General features: G+C 46.8%; 1 pseudogene; it reads right to left on the reverse strand.

Annotated features, from left to right (window-relative positions):
* Positions 1-10,609: 10,609 nt before the first annotated feature.
* Positions 10,610-11,026, reverse strand: LOC101600876 (annotated as a pseudogene).
* Between the last annotated feature and the right edge of the window lie 1,893 nt (positions 11,027-12,919).

The following is a 12,919-nucleotide window of genomic DNA, read 5'->3' on the forward strand; positions in this document are numbered from 1 at the left end:
AGTGAACTACAGTGTGGTTTTACAGCCAGTTAACCCCAGAGCTCATGCTTCCAGTCTCTTTCTTTCTTACCTTGCCCCCCAACCTTGGGGTCAGGGCACGGGACCCGAGGTCCTAGGAGTCTGAGGAAGTTCCTGAGTGAAGTCAGCCATAGAGGGAAATGATTGGGTAAGGGAAGGGGCAGGAGGCTGGATCCTCTTTTAAAGGCTTGAGAGCTTTGCAAGAAAATCAAACCCAGAACTTGCTCTCAATCCTTGCCAGGGCACAGTGGCAGGGCTGCGCGAGGCATGAGGGCAGTTCTTACCCCATAGCTGTGGGGATGGGGCAATTTCCTTCACACCCGGGAAAGTCCCCTCCTACCACAGAGCTACAGTCTTACCAAAGCCATAGCGCCCCTTACTTTCCGAGGTCCAAAGGTTGCTGGATGGAGTGGCTCAGGCCTTTAGCATAAGAACTCTGGCCACACTTCCTCCTATGGCATGCAAGACTCTGCCAGGTCACTTCCTGTAACAGCTCAATTCTTGGCATTGCTATAGGGGGAAATCCCCTTGGGCAGGATAGCTGGTTTCCAAGGACCTCTAGGGGTCATGCAAGTACAGAGCTCACCCTCTCGCTGGCTCTGCTGGAGGATCAGTGGTGAGGTAAGACTGTCTCCAGGAAATTGTTCCCTAGATGGAGACCTCTCCCCACTGGGAGCTCGGGGACCTCCTCTTCCCTCCCTGCTTCCTGCTGGAGAGTCCTGGAAAGTCCTTCCCAACTGCATGCTGGGGAGGAATCTGCCATTCAGTCCCCAGGCATTTAGAGAGCCAGGGTCTGTGCTAGACTTTAGAGGGAGAGAGGGGCATGTTCTCCGCTGCTTTGAGGGAAAAGAGCATTACTATAGCACAAAGTAAAATGGTAAAAATCAGAGTGAGAAACTTCTTTTTTTTTCTGGGGAAATCTGGAAAGGGTTTTGAACAGGAGGTAAGTTATGAGCAAGACCTTCCAGGACAAATACCACTTGGAGCAAGTGGACAATGGACAGGCGAGTGCTCCAGCCTGGGCAGAGACAGGGAGCATGAGACATGGCACATGCCAAGACCAGTGAGACTGAGTGCCATGAGAGAGGGTCAGACTGAGTGGTTTTCTTTTTTTTTGGTTTTTCGAGGTAGGGTCCCACTTTGGTCCAGGCTGACCTGGAATTAACTGTCATCTCAGGGTGGCCTTGAACTCATGCCGATCCTCCTACCTCTGCCTCCCAAGTGCTGGGATTAAAGGCGTGCGCCACCACGCCCGGCAGACTGAGCGGTTTTCAATGTCAATGTTGTCATCTGCTAGTTAGGGTAACCTGGGGTAATCCCTTATATGTCTCTTGGGTCTCGACTTCCTTATCTGTAAAATGGGAATGACAGTAGCCTCACCCTTGTAGATCTCACAGAATGTTTGGAGGCAGGCAATGGGAAGTGGCCTGACAGGCTTTCATTTTCTTGAAGTGAACCAGCCCTGGAGAGGAGGGAGGGTTGGAGACCAGAGGGGGGCAGGGCAAAGGCTAAAGCAAGGACCAGACACAAGCGCTAAGAACGCACTCAGATGGGGAGAGGAAGGAAGGACAGAGAGTAAGGTCAAAGGGGGAAAGTATGGTTTCTTTGGTATTTATACTCTGTCTCTTGATATTTGTATTCCAGAAGTTTGTGTTTTTTTAATAATTTTGTTTTATTTTATCTATTTATTTGCAAGCAGAGCGAGAAAGAGAGAGAAAAGAGACAGACAGAGAATGGGCATGCCAGGGCCTCTAGCCACTACAAACTCCATGTGCCGCTTGTGCATCTGGCTTACATGGGTCCTGAGGAATAGAACCTGGGTCTGAATAGAACCTGGGTCTTTTGGCTTCACAGGCAAATGCCTTAACCTCTAAGCCCTCTCTCCAGCCCTGTTTTTTGACTTTGTTTTTTGGAGGTAGGTTCTCACTCTAGCCCAGGCTGACTATGTAGTCTTAGGCTGGCGTCAAACTCACAGCAATCTTCCTACCTCTGCCTCTCAAGTGCTGGAATTAAAGGCATGTACCACTACTCCACCACTCCTGGCTCTGTTTTTGTTTTTGTTTTTGTTTTCTTTTTGTTACAAGGTCTCACTATGTAGCCCAAGCTGACCTTGAAGCCTCTGCAATCCTCCTACCTCAGCCCCTTTGGGATTGTGGGCGTGAGCCATCATGTTCAGCTTCATATTATTATTAACTGAGATTAATATTAACTGTGGAGGTGCTGGATGCAATGACCACCCACCCAGGCTGAATGGCTAGAGGTGGGTGGCAGTACATGTGGCCCTTTCACTTCCTTGGAAGTTTCAGATGGACAAAGAGGCTGACGCCATAAAGTCTCTTTCATTGGCTGGGAACTCACCAATTAGGCTAGACTAGCTGGCCAGAGAGCACCAGGACTCGATCTGTCTGTCTCTGTTCCCCAGCCTGTGATTACACGTATGCGTCACCAAACCTACCATTTCATGAGGGTTCTGAGGACTGAACTCAGGTTCCACATACTTGAGCAAGAAGCACTTTAACAACTGAGCTATCTTCCCAGATTTCACTACAAGATTGGCAGAGTTCAGAATGAATGGTAGCTGACTTTGAAGGTGTGAGTGTGAACACCAGACACTCACACAGTTTGAGATGCGAAGAAGTCCTCCTCTATTTACAAACCCGAATGTGGAAGGAGATGACCAAGAGATGACGACTTTTGTCTCCAATAAGCCAAATGATTGGTGAAGGGGGTGGGGGACTGACTCATGAAAGCAACAGACGACAGTGCAGCTATCAATAACAATGCTTAGAGAGGTGTATACAAAGATGTACAGAAGTGCTCTGTACAGTGTGCTGCAGGGAGTGTCCATCTGTGCTCTGTACAGTGTGCTGCAGGGAGTGTCCATCTCTTCTCTGTACAGTGTGCTGCAGGGAGTGTCCACCTATGCTCTGTACAGTGTGCTGCAGGGAGTGTCCATCTATGCTCTGTACAGTGTGCTGCAGGGAGTGTCCATCTATGCTCTGTACAGTGTGCTGCGGGGAGTTTCCACCTATGCTCTGTACAGTGTGCTGCGGGGAGTGTCCATCTATGCTCTGTACAGTGTGCTGCGGGGAGTTTCCACCTATGCTCTGTACAGTGTGCTGCGGGGAGTGTCCATCTATGCTCTGTACAGTGTGCTGCGGGGAGTTTCCACCTATGCTCTGTACAGTGTGCTGCAGGAAGTGTCCACCTATGCTCTGTACAGTGTGCTGCGGGGAGTGTCCATCTATGCTCTGTACAGTGTGCTGCGGGGAGTGTCCATCTATGCTCTGTACAGTGTGCTGCGGGGAGTGTCCATCTATGCTCTGTACAGTGTGCTGCGGGGAGTTTCCACCTATGCTCTGTACAGTGTGCTGCGGGGAGTGTCCACCTATGCTCTGTACAGTGTGCTGCAGGGAGTGTCCATCTATGCTCTGTACAGTGTGCTGCAGGAAGTGTCCACCTATGCTCTGTACAGTGTGCTGCAGGGAGTGTCCATCTATGCTCTGTACAGTGTGCTGCAGGGAGTGTCCACCTATGCTCTGTACAGTGTGCTGCAGGGAGTGTCCATCTATGCTCTGTACAGTGTGCTGCAGGGAGTGTCCATCTATGCTCTGTACAGTGTGCTGCAGGGAGTGTCCATCTATGCTCTGTACAGTGTGCTGCGGGGAGTTTCCACCTATGCTCTGTACAGTGTGCTGCAGGGAGTGTCCATCTATGCTCTGTACAGTGTGCTGCAGGAAGTGTCCATCTATGCTCTGTACAGTGTGCTGCAGGGAGTGTCCATCTATGCTCTGTACAGTGTGCTGCGGGGAGTTTCCACCTATGCTCTGTACAGTGTGCTGCAGGGAGTGTCCATCTATGCTCTGTACAGTGTGCTGCAGGGAGTGTCCATCTATGCTCTGTACAGTGTGCTGCGGGGAGTGTCCATCTATGCTCCGTACAGTGTGCTGCGGGGAGTGTCCATCTATGCTCCGTACAGTGTGCTGCGGGGAGTGTCCATCTATGCTCCGTACAGTGTGCTGCGGGGAGTGTCCATCTATGCTCTGTACAGTGTGCTGCAGGGAGTGTCCATCTGTGCTCTGTACAGTGTGCTGCAGGGAGTGTCCATCTATGCTCTGTACAGTGTGCTGCAGGGAGTGTCCATCTATGCTCTGTACAGTGTGCTGCAGGGAGTGTCCATCTATGCTCCGTACAGTGTGCTGCGGGGAGTGTCCACCTATGCTCCGTACAGTGTGCTGCGGGGAGTGTCCATCTATGCTCTGTACAGTGTGCTGCGGGGAGTGTCCATCTATGCGCTGTACAGTGTGCTGCGGGGAGTGTCCACCTATGCTCTGTACAGTGTGCTGCAGGGAGTGTCCATCTATGCTCTGTACAGTGTGCTGCAGGGAGTGTCCATCTATGCTCTGTACAGTGTGCTGCAGGGAGTGTCCATCTATGCTCTGTACAGTGTGCTGCAGGGAGTGTCCACCTCTGCTCTGTACGGTGTGCTGCGGGGAGTGTCCATCTATGCTCTGTACAGTGTGCTGCAGGGAGTGTCCACCTCTGCTCTGTACAGTGTGCTGCAGGGAGTGTCCATCTATGCTCTGTACAGTGTGCTGCAGGGAGTGTCCATCTATGCTCTGTACAGTGTGCTGCAGGGAGTGTCCATCTATGCTCTGTACAGTGTGCTGCAGGGAGTGTCCATCTATGCTCTGTACAGTGTGCTGCAGGGAGTGTCCCTCTATGCTCTGTACAGTGTGCTGCGGGGAGTTTCCACCTATGCTCTGTACAGTGTGCTGCGGGGAGTGTCCATCTATGCTCTGTACAGTGTGCTGCGGGGAGTTTCCACCTATGCTCTGTACAGTGTGCTGCAGGGAGTGTCCATCTATGCTCTGTACAGTGTGCTGCAGGGAGTGTCCATCTATGCTCTGTACAGTGTGCTGCAGGTAGTGTCCACCTATGCTCTGTACAGTGTGCTGCAGGGAGTGTCCATCTATGCTCTGTACAGTGTGCTGCAGGGAGTGTCCATCTATGCTCTGTACAGTGTGCTGCAGGGAGTGTCCATCTATGCTCTGTACAGTGTGCTGCAGGGAGTGTCCATCTCTGCTCTGTACAGTGTGCTGCGGGGAGTGTCCATCTATGCTCTGTACAGTGTGCTGCGGGGAGTGTCCATCTATGCTCTGTACAGTGTGCTGCGGGGAGTGTCCATCTATGTTCTGTACAGTATGCTTCAGGAAGTGTCCAGCAATGCTCTGTACAGTGTGCTGCAGAAAGTGTCTTTGTGTGTCATTGAATCATCTGTATGGACACATCAAACAGGTTTTAGCTGTCATGTCTGAGCTTGGGGAGCATGTTGACTGTAGAATAAAGAGGAAAGCAAACTTTCTCTTTATGAGCCATAATTATGTATCCTAGCAAAATGGTTTGTATGAAACCTCATTCCCATGTTTTTTTAAAATTTTTTGTTTATTTTTATTATTTATTTGAGATTGACAGATATATATAGAGAGAAAATTGGTGCACCAGGGCCTCCAGCCACTGCAAACAAACTCCAAATGCATGCGTCCCATTGTGCATCTGGCGAACATGGGTCCTGGGGAGTCAAGCCCCAAACTGGGGTCCTTAGGCTTCCCAGTGAAGTGCCTAACCGCTAAGCCATCTCTCTACCCCAAGTGTTGTATTTATTTATTGAGGTTAATAGACACCATCTGCTCTCATGTCTGCCGGACCTCACCCACTCCTTCACCCCCCCCCCACACACACATAAAGGAGTGTAAGACTTGGTTGCTTCTGACTCCTTCCTAGGCTCTCTGGAACCCAGTACCACACCTAGCACACAGCAGGCTCTTGGGACATTTGAATGCATATTCACAATGACCATGTTCTGCACTTAATCTCACTTCCTGGTGCTCAAATGTCTGTATAGCCCTTTCTGCAATGGGAGCAGACTAACTTGTGTAGCCATGGTGTTATTTCCCCCTTCTCCTTTCCCCTCGCTCACCGTGGGGGGAAGCCAATCACCATACTATGATCACTGACCGACAGCCCTGAGCAGAGGTTCACCTGGGGAAGGAGTAGGGTCTCCCGCTGTCAGCCCAGGTTAAGGCTTAGGATGGCAACAAGCCGGATTGCCAGAAGACAGACACACACTGCCAGGACCACTCAGCTAAGCTGCTGCTTCCAGATTTCTGCCTCACAGAAACCAGGTGACAATAAATGGTTATGTCTTGGGCTGGGGTGGGGAGATGACTCAGTTCAGTAAAGCTCTTGTGACTCAGGTGTGAGGACCTGAGTTTAGATCCCCAGTACCCACATATATGCCACATGTGGTGGGCACACCTGTCATCCCAGAATCCAGGAGGTAGAGATAGGCAGATCTCCAGGGCAAGCTAGCTAGTTAGAGTATCAGGACTGTGGAGCCTGGGGTCCAAGTGAGAGATCCTGCCTCAGTAAATAAAGTGGGGAGTGACTGAGGAAGACAACAGATGTCAATCTCTGGCCTACGACCACACACACACACACACACACACACACAGGCACACACACATACAACATGAAGATGTGCATGTACATGAAGACACACGTGTATACACACGCATACACATACACACGCAAATTTGTACCTTAAGGTGTTACATGTTTGGTAATTTGTTACGCAGCAATGTATACATTGCTAATGTGATCAACGCGTGTTGAGGAGACCTTACTGTGCACCCGTTGTGTGAGGAATGCCATCCTTGGGGAGAAGCCACGTGCACAGTCGTTCCTAGACTCTTCTGTGTTTCAGCCAACATCTGCGCTGAGTGCTGATTCAAGGATGTCTGCAATATAAACACACTATAGGACGAGAGGGAACGTTCTGGAGTCATGGAAGTAACATATCTTGATGAAGTTTAAGTTATAGAGATACACATGCATTTGTGAAAATTCCGCAAATGAAGGCTGGAGAGACGGCTCAGCAGTTAAAGTGCTTGCCTGCAAAGTCTAAGAATCTGGCTTTGATTCCCCGGTACCCATGTAAAGCCAGATGTACAAAGTAGTACATGCATCTGGCGTTCATTTGCAGTGGCTAGAGGCCCTGGTGTGCCTTTCCCCTTTCTCTCGCCCCCTCTTTATCTTTCTCTTATAAATAAATGCATAACTAATTTTTTAAGCCAGCAAATGAGCACTTAATCATTTGTATTTTGTTACATGGGATATGTATGTTGGAGTAATTTACTATGAACTATATCTTTAAAAAAATAAAAAGATAAATTGAGCTGGGCATGGTGGCACACGCCTTTAATGCCAGCACTCGGGAGGCAAAGGTAAGGAGGAGTTTGAGGCCATCCTGAGACTACATAGTGAGTTCCAGGACAATCTGGGCTAGAGTGAGACCCTACCTCGAGCCTCCCCCTCCCCCCTGAAAAAAAGATAATTAGGCTGAAGGCTTAGCTCAGTGGCAGAGCTCTTGCCTAGCATGCAGGACTTCAAACACTAACTTCATTCTCTCTCTCTCTTTTTTTAATTTAATAAAAGTAAGCAACTGAACAGAATTTATTTTTTTAACTTCATGGTTCAAACTCACATTGTATGCATTAAGTAACCCCATTCTTTCTTTTGAGGACCCACTCCACTCTTGGAAGTCTTCCTTGATTTCCTTAATCTACTTTTGCCCTGATTAATAAGATTTCTACATTGCATCAGGATTTGGAAAATTACTTAGCTGATTTTCCTTGTCAACAGCATAATACAGGTATCAAATTAGTAGCATTAACAGCTATTAGTATTTTTACCCTCTGGGTTGAGATTACACCTTTTGCCTTAGTCTCCCTAAATTGCACTTAATCACCGAAAGCATCAGAGCCACTGGAACCAAGCACTGTCTCATTAGGATTGGGGAAAGCAAAAATGGATCTTTGGGTTTAATGACTGGGGAATAGAGTGGAGATCCTGTACTGCATTTTAAATCTCAAAAACAAGAAATGTCTTAGCAGCTTAAATCTTTTAATATAAGCTTAATATTGGGTTTTACTTTGATATGTAGCTTAAAACCAAATCAATTGTACATACACTGGCACTTTAGCATGAGGTTAAGCTTCTTTAAAATAATTGGGGACCTTTAAAATTAGGCCCTCGTAGAAAAAAGTCCATGGTCATACATCCAGCAAATTCATACTAAAAATAGTCTTTGTAGGATGAAAGAAAACTTTACATATGTTACAAGTTTATTGCATGTATTTACATGGCTCTTTCTTCTCTAGGCATTTAGAACAGTTAAAAAAAATTAGTCTGTCTGCAGGCCAATGCATATCCACTAGACTTAAGAAACAGACAAAGCCAGGCATGGTAGCACACACCTTTAATCCCAGTGCACTTGGGAGGCTGAGGTAGGATCACTGAGTTCAGGGCCAGCCTGGGCTAGAGTGAGATCCAAAAAACAGGGCCACTTGGACATAGACTGCTTTGTTCTAGCAAGCCCTGACTGACCTTCATACATACACCAATTAGTAAGTTCAATTTAGTAAAAGGAGATCTTCCGTAAAAATTCATTTTCTTTTGGCAGTTTAGGTGCCTCTAGGACATTTAATTTCCTAATATCTACATTATTTTTTAGTCCCTGTATATTTCAGCTAGAAACCTATAACCTGACTGACTGTAAACTACTATCTCCACAATAGACTTTTTTTTTAAATTTTTTATCTTTATTTATTTATTTGAGAGCAATAGGCAGAGAAAGAGGCAGAGAGAGGGAGAGAGAGAGAGAATGGAATGAATGCACCAGGGCTTCCAGCCACTGCAAACAAACTCCAGATGAGTGCGCAGCCTTGTGCATCGGCTAACATGGGTCCTAGGGAATCGAGCCTCGAACCGGGGTCCTCAGGCTTCACAGGCAAGCGCTTAACCGCTAAACCATCTCTCCAGCCCCACAATAGACAGAGCCATAGTAACAAAAACAGCACGGTACTGGCACAAAAACAGGCATGTAGATCAGTGGAACAGAATAGAGGACCCAGATGTAAGTCCAGGTAGCTATAGCCACCTGATATTCGATAAAAATGCCAAAAATACTCATTGGAGAAAAGACAGCCTCTTCAGCAAATGGTGTTGGGGAAACTGGATATATATCTGTAGAAGGATGAAAATACATTCTTCTCTCTCTCCATGCACAATAATTAAGTCCAAATGGATTAAAGACCTTAACATTAGACCTGAATCTCTGAAACTGCTAGAGGAAAAAGTAGGGGAAACCCTTCAACATATTCATCTTGGCAAAGATTTTCTGAATACAACCCCAATTGCTCAGGCAATAAAACCACAGATTAATCACTGGGACCTCATAAAATTACAAAGATTTTGCACTGCAAAGGACACAGTGAAAAAAGCAAAGAGGCAACCTACAGAATGGGAAAATCTTCGCCAGCTATATATCTGATAGAGGATTAATATCTAGGATATACAAAGAACTCAAAAAGTTAAATAATAAGGAATCAAACAACCCAATCAAAAAAAAAATGGGCTATGGAGCTAAATAGAGAGTTCTCAAAGGAAGAAATACGAATGGCATATAAGCATCTAAAAAAATGTTCTACGTCACTAGTCATCAGGGAAATGCAGATTAAAACTACATTGAGATTCCATCTCACTCCTGTCAGATTGGCTACCATCATGAAAACAAATGATCATAAATGTTGGCGGGGATGTGGAAAAAGAGGAACCCTTCTACACTGCTGGTGGGAATGCAATCTGATCCAGCCATTGTGGAAATCAGTGTGGAGGTTCCTAAAACAGCTAAAGATTGATCTACCATATGACCCAGCTATAGCACTCCTAGGCATATATCCAAAGGAATCATCTCATTTCCTTAGAAGTACGTGCTCTACCATGTTTATTGCTGCTCAATTTATAATAGCTGGGAAATGGAACCAGCCTAGATGTCCCTCAACTGATGAGTGGATAATGAAGATGTGGCACATTTATACAATGGAGTTCTACTCAGCAGTAAAGAAAAATGAAGTTATGAAATTTGCAGAAAAAATGGATGGATCTGGAAAGGATTATACTAAGTGAGGTAACCCAGACCCAGAAAGCCAAGTGCCACATGTTCTCCCTCATATGTGGATCCTAGCTACAGATGATTGGGCTTCTGTGTGAGAAGGAAAATGCTTAGTATCAGAGGCCAGTAAGTTAAAAAGGAGATATAAAGGGAAGAGAAAGGGAGGGAGGAGGGTACTTAATAGATTGGTATTGTATATATGTAACTACAATGATTGAGATGGGGAGGTAATATGATGGAGAATGGAATTTCAAAGGGGAAAGTGGGGGGGGTATTACCATGGGATATTTTTTATAATCATAGAAAATGTTAATAAAAATTGTGAAAAGGAAAAAAAATGTCAGCTATTCCCCAAATCAACCTGAATGGTTCACTTGAATTTACTTTCTTGGCAATCCTATCAAGTACAATTATTTAAATTGCACTGATATGTCACCATGCACACAGCACATAAAAATAAATGAGATAGTCTTGATTATATTTATAAATCAGAAGTTTTACCTCCTTAAGTCAATTTGGTTCAGACCAATTCATGACTTCGTAAACAGTGCTAAATTTAAACATTAGTACTTCATCTTAGACTTGTACCTTAAGTAAGGTTTTAAGTTGAAATGTCATTATTTCCTTATCTGAAGGATTAAATGAAACTGGAACCCAGTGGCTTGGTGGCTTGGGAAGAACACCTGGTGATGGTGGCTCACTAAACTTGGCTCCAGCATAGTTCTAGTTAGCTCGAGACTTAAAAAGCAAACTGGGACTTGACAGGCTAGAGTTCCAATTTGGATTACTAGAAAAATTGTTCTTCCCACCATCTTGCATGGCCTGCCATGCAGCTGCTGATGAGTTGTAACTGTGTCCTTGTTCTTTTTTCTTGTGAACAGTCTTCATCTGGGAATTCTGATCCTTAGTCTTCTGTCTAGTAAGCTGCTGTTGGTTCTTACTAACGTTTCTAGATTGAGAGGCTGGAATGTTATACCTCTCTCCGCCACCCATCGTCCAGCTTCTATGTCACCTTTCAGTGTGGTTTTCAGACTGCAGAATTCCACTACTTGTCCTCTTCCTCACTGCCAAGCCCAGGATAATAGATGTTGCTTTCTGCCAGATCCTTTCCTTTGTCTCAATACATTAGCTTTCATGAGCCAATCTGCTGAGTTCAGCCTAGGAGCTGAGGCCAACATCTGAGTCTCCTCAGCACACAAGTTTGAGAGAAGTCCTAGTGACTTAGAGCTGACTGCCGCGGCGGAGGCTCGCTCCCGATCCGCCAAGCCTCCCTCCCTTTCCAGGGAGAGCCGAGGTACAGATGGAACGCAGCCGGCGAGCATGTCCCAGCGAGCGAGCCACTGAAGTCTCCTGCATCTACCCACCTAACTCACTCGCTTATAACTAAAGATGAATTGGTGGATAGACATGCACTAGAGCAAGTAAAATGTTAATGGTAGAGTGTAGATGGCAAGCATAGTATTGCGAAAACCTTCCAGCTTTGTGTATGTTTAGAAAATTTCACGGGGCGTGTGGCGCACGCCTTGAATCCCAGCACTTGGGAGGCAGAGGTAGGAGGATCACCATGAGTTCAAGGTCACCCTGAGACTACATAGTGAATTCCAGGTCAGCCTGGGCTAGAGGGAGACCCTACCTTGGGGGAGAGAGGGAAGAAGAGAAAACTTCAGATATTTTTGGGAAAGGGCTCAGTATTCATATATACCAATGCTTTCACTTATTATTATCATTTTAAATGTACAAATGCATTCTAGTTAGAAAAGAAAATAAAAGGGCTGGAGAGATGGCTTAGCGGTTATGTGCTTGCCTGTGAAGCCTAAGGATCCTGGTTCGAGGCTTGATTCCCCAGGACCCACATAATCCAGATGCACAAGGGGGCGCATGCGTCTAGAGTTCATTTGCAGTGGCTGGAGGCCCTGGCGTACCTATTCTCTCTCTCTCTCTCTTTTTCTCTGCCTCTTTCTCTGTCTGTTGCTCTCAAATAAATAAATAAAAATAAACAATTTTAAAAAAAAGTTAAAAAAAAGCCCCCCAAAATTTTTTTAAATCAACCTCCTTCCTGATTCCAACATCCCTTCCTCTTTCTTGTTGCCTATGCTGCTTCCTACCTTTTTCTGCATATTCACGTGTGTCAGGACATCCCATGTGTTTTTCAAACGACTGTACCCTCCCTGATCTCCTTTTCTTGGGGGAAGGATGGGAGACTGAGATGGACAGGGTCTCACTCTGTAGCCCAAGCTGGTCTCAAACTCACAGCAATCCTCCTGCCTCACCCTCCCAAGTGCTGGGGACAGAGACGCAAGCCCGCATGCCCAGCTTTCTCTGTACCTTGTGCAAGTGTGCTCTGGCGGTTAATTCAGGCATGTCACCTCAGTCTAAGGTGCTGAGGATACAAAGTGCTGGGCTCAGAGACAAGAAGGGCTTTGCCTGGCGCACGGAGCGTGTTAGAAGGGCTGGCGGGGGCTGAGACTTTGTCTCAATCTCCTACTCTCACTTTCCAAAAAGAAAGCAATGGGATTGCCTGCTTTCCCATCTCCCAGGCAGAGTCTTGACTGAGGGTGTCCTGAGTGGGCAGGGGGTAGGGACACCTGGGCCCCTTGCTCTGGCAGAACCTTCAGGGGAACAGCCAGGATTGGTACACCCCCGCCAGGAGGAAGTCCACGAAGCACTTCCTCTTTTCTTAGCCTCCAGGGACACTGGGGGAAGGGGAGGGGTGTTGTGAAACCGAACCTTCTCCCAACCCCCCCTCCCCAAAGGGACCCGTCATCTGGAGGTAGCCACACAGCTGGGAGCTGCAAAAACAACTTCAAGGGTTTCCCTGTCATCCCTCATCCACTCCTAGCTCCACCCTGCCCTGAGCAGGTCAGCCGCCCCAGGACCAAGGAGACC

Source organism: Jaculus jaculus, chromosome 8, assembly GCF_020740685.1.
Source record: "Jaculus jaculus isolate mJacJac1 chromosome 8, mJacJac1.mat.Y.cur, whole genome shotgun sequence".
In the NCBI taxonomy this organism is placed as follows: Eukaryota; Metazoa; Chordata; class Mammalia; order Rodentia; family Dipodidae; genus Jaculus; species Jaculus jaculus.